Here is an 11131-nt window from a genome sequence, read left to right on the forward strand (position 1 = left end):
TCAATAACCAAAACAATAACCTTCATCATCATCAATTCCAAAAATCTTCCTCTCACATCTTATCCAAAAAATGGTTAATCATATCCAGACTTGAGATTTTGTAGCCCCAAACCCAGTGCTATACATAGGATCTGACAATTTCATTACCCGTCGTCGAAGCCGCCGTCATTAAAGGTGAAGGTTGTGGAGGAAAGAGACTGCGCAATGGAGGAGAGAGAAAGAAAGTTGATGGTAATGCGATAAATGTTTAGCGAACATAAATATTATCATCATCATGAAGGAAAGGATTTTGATGAAAGGGATGAACTAGGATTAAGTATATACGATAGGTGTTTGAGTATTTGGGCTGGGTTAGGTTGGGAATTTCAAATAACATGGTTTGACTTATTATTTCAAATTCTTAGTTTTATAAAGTTTTCATAATTATTTCAGAATTTGGGCTAAATTCAGATTTCAAATTTCAACTCATCCAAACACTAGAATTAATCCAATTCCGGAATTTCAAATGAAATTTAGGTACCCAAACAGAGCATAAATGAATTTGGAGTTAAACCAATTTTCATGTTAATGAAATGGATGAAATTCTAGGATAAGTTGTGAGTTTAGCATCTTTTTTTTTTTTTTTTTGACAAAGAGTTTAGCATCTTTAATCGTGCTCATGTTTGACAAACAGGTTACAGCTACGCATATGGTAGCTAAATGGGAGATTGTTATGAATTGGTCACTACTCACTTGTACGTACTACATATAAAGTGTTATATTTTATTGAAAATAAAATTCTAAACCAAAAGTTTAATCTTAGCTTCAAACCAAATTTTATTGAAAATAGAACTCAAAAAAAAAAAAAAAAATTATCCTACAAAATCTGTCTAAAACTATCCAACTTTTTTTATCCTATTCTACAACAAATATATTGAAATAAATCATACGTGGCACAACGTGTCGCCTACGTGGCACGATACTTGGTGAAAAGTTAGAATGTCAAGTGTCAACGTCTCATGGTCCGGCTAAAAGTTTAGCTTTATATATTAGCTATATGATATGTCAATGTATAATTTTAACCATTAATATTTGTAATTTATATATTATTAAGAAGTATAAAACATTCTTGTAGAAACCAATCCAAAAATATGATGGTGGTGATTGTTAGAGAAGAGAGATAAAAGTGGTGGTGAGGGTAGCTTGAGAGAGTAAAGAGAGAAAATATGGTGGTGTGTGTGGTGGATGCGGTTGTGAGGGAGGAGAGAAAAGGCGGGTTAGAGTTTTTATTGAAGATTATTGACGGGTTAATAACTTAGTAACATGTACTACCTTCGGATCATATTATGTGCAACTTTGGAGCTCTTGTGGACGCCAAGACAAAATTTCATAATAGTTGATTGATGGATTAAAGAGTTTAAGGGTAGGAGAGAGAAGGGAGATAATTAGCCACCACCACTAACAACAATCACCCCACTAGGCTACCACCATAGCCTAACCGCAACCTCATCAACACCACCTCCACTCACCCTAAACCATTGCAAACCAATCCGAAACCACCTCCACTCACCCTAAACCACAGCAAAACCACCTGACTCACTCTAAACCACCCTGAACCAACCCGAAACTACTCGCCACTCACCCCAAAATAACAAAATTAATCTCCCACTCACCCTTATCCACCTCGAACCTACCCTTACTCACCCAAAACACCCTAAACACCCTAAACCCACACCACCACTCACCTGACATAATCCCGTCAAAACCACCCCGAAAACCCCTAAACCAGTCAAAACCTTCCACCACTCACCCTAGTCCACCCGAATCTACCCCAAAAACCTCGCAAACCACCCCAATACAAGCCTAACCATCCCTAAACCATCATATTTAAAGATTTTATTAAGGGAAAGAGAGAGAGAGAGAGAGAGAGCAATGACGGATCCAGGGGGTGGCCAGCCAGGCCATGGCTCGCCCCATGATCCAAAATAAGTACTACCTCCGTTACATATTATTTGCAACGATTTAACATAAAGTAGAGAAGGAAAATGTCTAATCATTGCAAATAATTGTAACACCCCCAAATTACTCTCCAATAATAATGATACTAATATAATTAAGAGAGTAGTTTAGGAGCATTACCGCCACGTGATAACGTAAGGCTTTTAAAAACAGAGACTTGCAACGGAAGAAATACATCTTAGCTTTCATTAATTAATTGAAAATAGAAATAGTTTTTGAAACATAAATCTTCATGATACTCATACTAATTCATAACAGTGAATCTAGACTAAGTGATTTTGCCCTTCGTCCCCGATGCAACATTTAGCTCATGTTGACTCGTCGTCATTACCTATCTACTCATCATAAATGATAAGTAGGGCCAAGCCAAAACAAAAGAGAAATACGCGTTAGCAAAATGCTAAGTACATATAAGTGCTAAATACGTAAATTAATTTAGTTGATTAACATTTTCTTTCGAAATATATAATTCTCATGAAAACATGGTTATTCAAACTTTCCATAGACAAGATTTCATATTTTGGAAAACGTCCAAAATTTATAATTCTCTAAAGTATTTTCCAATAAAGGTTGGATAATCAACCATTTCATAAACAATTTTCCCAACCTAAGTGTGCACACCCCTCAAGCTAGTAACTCATTAACATAGTCTATACTCGAGGAAAGACTAGATCATACAAAGCTCATAGTCTTATCATTTATCTCCGCATAGTGGGAGTCAAGAAAATCCAATAAACATCTTTGATAAATCAATCTTCCAATTCCCATATATGGGATGATTAAAATGATAACATTTCCTTTTTAAACAATTTAGTAAACCAAGTAAGCTTACAACCAAGCTTATAAAGCATTTAAATATCAAACAATCGTTTTTATTAAAACAAGCTTACACGATTTATTTTATAAACATTCATAAATCATTGTTCAACATTCAAAACATAAAACACATTTATGAATAAAATCACATTAGTTAAAGATCTAGCCACGAATACGTACCTTGATCTTTTCACACAAGTACGAAACTCCTAATTACGAACTTGAAATTCCCCCTACAATAACCAATAACTCTTATTCAATAACTCTTTAACAATAAACCCAAAGACATATAACACAAACTCTAATCTAGTTGTGCATGAACAACTTAAATATTAATTACGTCCTTTTTATAAAATTAATACTTTTATAAATAAATCTTTAGTAATAATCAATAATAATACTAATAGTAATAATAATAATAATAGTAGTAGTAGTAGTAGTAGTAGTAGTAGTAGTAGTAGTAGTAATAAGTAAGAAGTAGTAGTAGTAGTACATAGTAGCATATAAGTAATAATAATAAGTAATAATAATTGTTTTCAATCAATTAGCCCAAAATAGAAGTGTTTAGGAGCCCACTTACTTTTAAAATTTATTTTTGGTGGGTTTTATATCAAGTAAATTAGAAAACAAAAGCTTAACACTTTTTTTTTTTCTTTTGTGTTTACAGGAAGTACGAAGGTTGGTTTTAAGGAGGTGTTGGGTTGGGTGGTGCGGCTGGCTGGGCAGCAGGTGGCAGCGGTGCGTCGGCGAGGTGGAGGTGGCGCGGCTGGTGGCGCGCGGCCAGGGGTGGTGGTGCGTTTGGTGGTGGCGCGGAGGAGAGAGAAAGAGGGGAAAAAATGGGTTTTGGGTATTTCAATTTGCTGAAAATTTGGGAGTATACTTTGCTAATGAATTTGTTCAAGATCCTTGCTCTATTTATAGGGAAAATTAGGGATTAAAATAAGATTAAAGATTTCAACTTTAATTTGCAATTGGTTGTTTTTGGAGGTGAAACTTTGAATATCAATTGGTTAATTTGGAGGTGAAATCTAATGGTTGGGAGCAAGTTTGATAATGGTGATGGAGTAGATGAGTTACATGTGGAGGGTGAGGGTGAATGCAGTCAGAAATTATAGTTGGGAGAGGTGTTAGTTGGAAAAAGCTAACTTGATGAAAGCTTTCATGGAGGAATGGAGAAGATGAACGTAGTTTGTGGTGATTGGGGATGAAATTTTATTTTCTTTTTCTTTTTTTTTTGGCTAAAATTATGAGTTGGGTTGTAAATATCAATTGGGCTTGTAAGTAGTCATATGGGTTAGAATAAATGGCTTACTTGCCCAAACTATGTTCATGAAATAAGGCTCATATTTAAAATGATAATTTTATAATTAGAGTTTAGGAAATTATGTACAATTTCTTATTAAAAATCCACTTGAAAGTTGTAATATGTTTATAGGAAAAATTAATAATTTAATAATCTAAGCATCTTGAGAAAATATTTTATAAGCGTATAGGAAAATTATTCGTCCATTTTTATAAACGGGATTATAAGATCCGAAATAAGACATACTTATGCTTAATAATTATAATTAATAATAATTAAATTGGTTTAAAAATTAGGGGTATTACAGTCTACCCCCCTTAAAAGAAGTTTCGACCTCGAAACTCTTGACTAAAAATTTGTATAACGACTTAAATTAATTTAAATTGACTCATGCACAACCTAAAATGGGCTAATAAACAACTTAAAATTACATAAAGAGCAAAAAGCGCGAAACTCTATCGCATTCTACCCCCCTTAATAGGAGTTACGCCCCCGTAACTCGACTACTAACCTCGGGAAATAACTCAGGTTACCTCTTCCTCATGTCGGCTTCTGCTTCCCAAGTAGCTTCTTCCGACTTATGGTTTGACCATAATACCTTGACTATCTTAACATCTTTGTTTCTTGTGCTCCTCACCTTGCTATCTAAAATCTTTACAGGCCTTTCCTCGTAGGTCAAGTTTTCATCCATTTCAATGGTTTCGGGTTGTAAGACGTGTGAAATATCTGGTATGTACTTCCGGATTTGGCTTACGTGGAATACATTGTGGACTCTTTCTAACTCATTAGGCAATTCCAACTTGTAAGCTACCCTTCCTATCTTTTGGATGATTTTGTATGGGCCAATGTATTTAGGGCTTAATTTCCCTTTTTTCCCGAACCTCATTACGCCCTTCATTGGAGATATCTTTAACAAGACTTTCTCACCTACTTCATATTCCACATCTCTCCTTTTCAAGTCTGCATAACTCTTCTGGCGATCTTGTGCAGCCTTGATTTTCTCTCGGATCATTTTTACTTGTTTTACCGTTTCCTCGATCAATTCTGGCCCAAGCACAACAGTTTCACTTATATCATTCCAGCATATGGGGCTCCTACATTTTCGCCCATACAATGCTTCAAATGGTGCCATCCCAATACTCGCATGATGACTGTTGTTATAAGAGAACTCTATTAAGTCCAAATGATCTTCCCAAGAGCCTTGGTACTCCATTACACATGATCTCAACATGTCCTCCAAGGTTTGTATCGTCCTCTCCGTCTGACCATCAGTTGCAGGGTGAAATGCGGTGCTCATCAACAAATTAGTCCCCATCGCCTTTTGCAAACCTTGCCAGAAGTTAGACAGAAACCTCGAATCCCTGTCTGAAATAATGTCCTTTGGCACCCCGTGGTACCGAACCACAAACTTCACATACGCTCTCCCCAATTGATCCATCGTCCATGTACTCTTCATTGGAATGAATGTTGTAGACTTAGTTAATCGATCTACTATAACCCAAATCATATCATTTCCTGCTCTTGTTCTAGGTAACGCTCCCACAAAATCCATAGAGATCGAATCCCACTTCCAGCTAGGCACTTCTAAGGATTGGACCGTCCCTTGCGGTCTCTTATGCTCAATTTTGACCTTTTGACAAGTCAAACATCTAGCCACAAATTCAGCTACTTCTCTCTTCATATTCGGCCACCAAAATGTTTTCTTCATGTCCTTATACAACTTATCCCCTTCGGGATGCATTGAATAAGGAGAATTATGTGCCTCTTCCATTAACCTTTGCTTCAAATCACTTGGAATATGTGGTACACACCATCTTCCTTTAAATCTCATACTCCCATCGTCAGCTATTGAAAAATCCATTATTTGCCCTTCCTCGATCTTTTCTCTAATCCTTTTCAACTTCTCATCCCCTAGTTGGCTATCTCGAATCTCATCATAAATTGATGGCTTGACAGTTAAAGCACATAGCAATTTATTTACTTCTCCTAGCTCCATTACCTCCAAATTCATCTTTTGAAACTCCACACACAATTGATCCGGAAGAATCATTGCATTGACTCCATGACTTGACTTCCTACTCAAAGCATCGGCCACCACGTTAGCCTTTCCTTCATGATACTGGATATCTAAGTCATAATCCTTAATAAACTCCAACCATCGTCTTTGTCTCATGTTCAGCTCCTTTTGAGTGAATATGTACTTCAAACTCTTATGGTCGGTAAAAATCTTACATGTCACCCCATATAAATAGTGTCTCCAAATTTTCAAGGCAAACACAATTGCGGCTAACTCTAAGTCATGGGTGGGGTAATTCACTTCATGGGGCTTTAATTGTCTCGAGGCATAAGCAATTACTTTCCGATTTTGCATCAACACACAACCTAGCCCAAACTTTGATGCATCACTATAAACTTCATATTGTTCACTTCCATCTGGTAGGGCTAACACGGGAGCCGTAGTCAACTTTTCTTTTAATAACTGAAAGACTTTCTCACATTCCGGAGTCCACTCATACTTACATTCCTTCTTCATCAAACTCGTCATAGGCCTTGCAATTCTTGAAAAATCTTTAACAAATCTTCTACAATAACCTGCTAACCCAAGAAAACTCCGAACATTCGACACACTCCTCGGGGTTGGCCATTCGCTTACCGCCTTTACCTTTGCCGGGTCAACTGATACCCCTTCCGTGGAAATCACATGACCTAGGAAGGCTACCTTCTCCAACCAAAACTCACATTTTGAGAGTTTAGCATACAATTGATGCTCTCTCAAGGTTGACAATACCGCCCTCAAATGATCCTCATGCTCATCTCGATCCTTCGAATACACCAAAATATCATCGATAAACACCACTACAAACTTGTCCAAGTATGGCCTAAAAATTTGGTGCATTAAATCCATGAAAACTGCGGGTGCATTGGTTAACCCAAATGGCATTATAGTGAATTCATAGTGACCATAACGAGTCCTAAAAGCACTTTTTGCAATGTCCGACTCTGCTATCCTCAACTGGTGATACCCTGACCTCAAATCAATCTTCGAAAATATTCCCGCTCCCTTCAACTGGTCGAACAAGTCATCGATCCTAGGCAGGGGATACTTATTCTTGACTGTCACGTTGTTTAATTCTCGATAATCTATACATAACCTCAAACTTCCATCCTTCTTCTTTACAAACAAAACAGGTGCACCCCATGGTGATGAGCTGGGCCGAATGTATCCTTTTTCCAACAATTCATCTAATTGAGTCTTCAACTCTTTCATCTCTACCGGGGCCATTCTATATGGAGCCTTTGAAATGGGTCTTGTCCCTAGTACTAAATCTATGGTAAATTCAACATCCCTCACAGGTGGCATTCCTGGAATTTCCTCAGAAAAAATATCAAGAAATTCATTTACTATTGGAATATTCTTTCCATCCCCTCTATCCCCTTCTTCTATCTCCTGAACACTACACATATATAGTGGATACCCTTTTGCCACACACTTCTTAAGTTGCAAAGCAGATATGATCTTCAACCCTGATTTCTTCCCTTCCCTTCGGTAAGTTACCCTAACTCTATTTGGGCCAAACAACGTGACCTTTTGGGACTCGCAATCGATTTGGGCCTTGTATTTTCCCAACCAGTCCATCCCCAAAATGACATCGAGATCTTGTAAGTCAAGCTCGATTAAGTCTGACGGGACTTCCACCTTTGAAATGATAAGTGGTACACCCCGATGCATCTTAGTGCAACCCATTACTTCCCCTGATGGGATAGCAATATCTAAGGAAACAGACACCGGATTTTCTAACTTGAGTTTATCTACTAAAGTTCTAGAAATAAAAGAATGAGACGCCCCCGAATCAAACAAGACTTTAGTAGATATAGAACAGATAAAGAAAGTGTCAATTACCACATCAGAAGTGTTTGTGGCCTCACGACTATTCATCACGAACACGCGACCTTTAGAAGCAGATCCACCCATGTTACTCGGTCCAGGCTTAGGAGTGAAACCGGCGTTTTGAGTTGGCTTAGGTTGGTTCCTCACATCAGGGGTCTTACCGGACTGCACATCAGAGGCTTTCTTGAAACATTCATACTCACGGTGACCCAGTTTTTGACAATAACGACAACTCACTGGATTCCCTTCACAATCTTTCCCGGGATGGTCTTTCCTACACCTTTTACAAAAATAGGACCTTTTGGGTTTGTCTCCAATCCCTTGATTCCCATTTCCTCTTTCAAAGTCACCCCTATTATCCTTCCTTCCATTAAAACCCCCACTGAAATTCCCATTGGACTTAGGCTTTTTCTCATTCCCATGGAAGCTCCCACTAACCTTCCTTTTCTCACCAGAATAGTTCCCCTCCAACTCTCTTCCCTTAATCCCATAAAGGTGGGCTGCTCTCCCATAAACTTCATCTAAGGTTTCAAAGGTTACTCCCCCCAATTTCCCTTGAAGGGTTAAAGTCAGACCCTGTTCAAATCTTTGGGCTTTAAGGGCTTCAGTTGAAACTACTTCGGGTGCAAACCTCATTAATTCAATGAATTTTCTATAGTACTCACTTATGGTCATATTCCCCATTCTAAGGTTAGTAAACTCCATACACTTTTGTTTCCTTAAATAGGAAGGATAAAATTTTTCTCTCAAGGCTTCCTTAAGTTCAATCCACCCAAAGTCGGGTTTACTCATCAAGTCATTTTTCCTTTGACTCCACCATAAATCAGCTTCTTCTCTAAGGTAATAGACAGCATTGTTAACTCTTAATTCCTCGGGGCAATTGATAGCATCAAAAAGTTTGTCGAATTCTCTTACCCAGTTTTCTAGGCTAGTCGGGTCTACTTGGCCAAGGTAGGTGGGTGGTTTGGCTGCAGCAACTCTTTTGAAAACTTCCCCAAAACTATCTAGATCGTTGTGGGTTTTTCTTTGGTTTGAAACGACATTGGATATGTTTTCAGTTATTTTAGTTAGCCTTTTGATGACCGAGTTCACTTTGGATCTACTTCCTCTCTTGTTTCCTTGCCTTAGCGACATTGTCCTGAATAACGTGGTAATTAAGAACAATGAATTTACAATAAATTATTCATCCGTTCAACAAAGACTCAAAGTTGTGATAACTAAACTGTTCACAAAATATCTTGAGTACTAAACGTTATTCAAGCCTAAAATTGTCATTAAAAAGCATCAATATAGGTAACATCTCGAAATAAATTTATCACAAGTTTCATCATAATTTTCATACAATTATGAGACACAAATTGACAAATACTTGACCACATAATTCACATAAGAGTATAATTCACCTTTCAATCCATTTCCAATTTAGGAATAATTTTTGTATAATTTATGAACTTTCGATATACCTTGGAATATAAAAATTCCCAAATAACCATCAATCTTGCTATATTTTGAAATTTTATTTGATCCTTTTAGTCTAAAATATATATATATCTATATAGTTTGGACTCCATATGCACATAATTCACGTAAGGATTGAAATCATTTTCGAATACGTTTCAAACTTTTTAATTTCGAAAATATAATATAATTATAAGTTGAATAATTGATTCATAATGTGGATTAGTTGGACCAATGAGATCCCAGGTGGGAGAGGTTAGAGTCAACGTCGCCCAGAGCCCAAATCCTGCCTAGACAGAGCTCATTGTCAATCCAACAATCCCCACTATTAATCTTTATTCAAATTAAAATAAAAAATAGTTTTTACTCAAATACTTAGTATGTATTTACATAAAATAATGCGAAACTCTATCCTATATGCCCTTCTTAGGTCTACCCATCAGTTTTATTTTCCCATTTTAATCTTTTTAAGACCCGAAAACTGATACCACTTTGTAACACCCCCAAATTACTCTCCAATAATAATGATACTAATATAATTAAGAGAGTAGTTTAGGAGCATTACCGCCACGTGATAACGTAAGGCTTTTAAAAACAGAGACTTGCAACGGAAGAAATACATCTTAGCTTTCATTAATTAATTGAAAATAGAAATAGTTTTTGAAACATAAATCTTCATGATACTCATACTAATTCATAACAGTGAATCTAGACTAAGTGATTTTGCCCTTCGTCCCCGATGCAACATTTAGCTCACGTTGACTCGTCGTCATTACCTATCTACTCATCATAAATGATAAGTAGGGCCAAGCCAAAACAAAAGAGAAATACGCGTTAGCAAAATGCTAAGTACATATAAGTGCTAAATACGTAAATTAATTTAGTTGATTAACATTTTCTTTCGAAATATATAATTCTCATGAAAACATGGTTATTCAAACTTTCCATAGACAAGATTTCATATTTTGGAAAACGTCCAAAATTTATAATTCTCTAAAGTATTTTCCAATAAAGGTTGGATAATCAACCATTTCATAAACAATTTTCCCAACCTAAGTGTGCACACCCCTCAAGCTAGTAACTCATTAACATAGTCTATACTCGAGGAAAGACTAGATCATACAAAGCTCATAGTCTTATCATTTATCTCCGCATAGTGGGAGTCAAGAAAATCCAATAAACATCTTTGATAAATCAATCTTCCAATTCCCATATATGGGATGATTAAAATGATAACATTTCCTTTTTAAACAATTTAGTAAACCAAGTAAGCTTACAACCAAGCTTATAAAGCATTTAAATATCAAACAATCGTTTTTATTAAAACAAGCTTACACGATTTATTTTATAAACATTCATAAATCATTGTTCAACATTCAAAACATAAAACACATTTATGAATAAAATCACATTAGTTAAAGATCTAGCCACGAATACGTACCTTGATCTTTTCACACAAGTACGAAACTCCTAATTACGAACTTGAAATTCCCCCTACAATAACCAATAACTCTTATTCAATAACTCTTTAACAATAAACCCAAAGACATATAACACAAACTCTAATCTAGTTGTGCATGAACAACTTAAATATTAATTACGTCCTTTTTATAAAATTAATACTTTTATAAATAAATCTTTAGTAATAATCAATAATAATACTAATA

The sequence above is a fragment of the Chenopodium album genome, chromosome 24, assembly GCF_948465745.1.
Source record: "Chenopodium album chromosome 24, dcCheAlbu1.1, whole genome shotgun sequence".
Classification (NCBI taxonomy): domain Eukaryota; kingdom Viridiplantae; phylum Streptophyta; class Magnoliopsida; order Caryophyllales; family Amaranthaceae; genus Chenopodium; species Chenopodium album.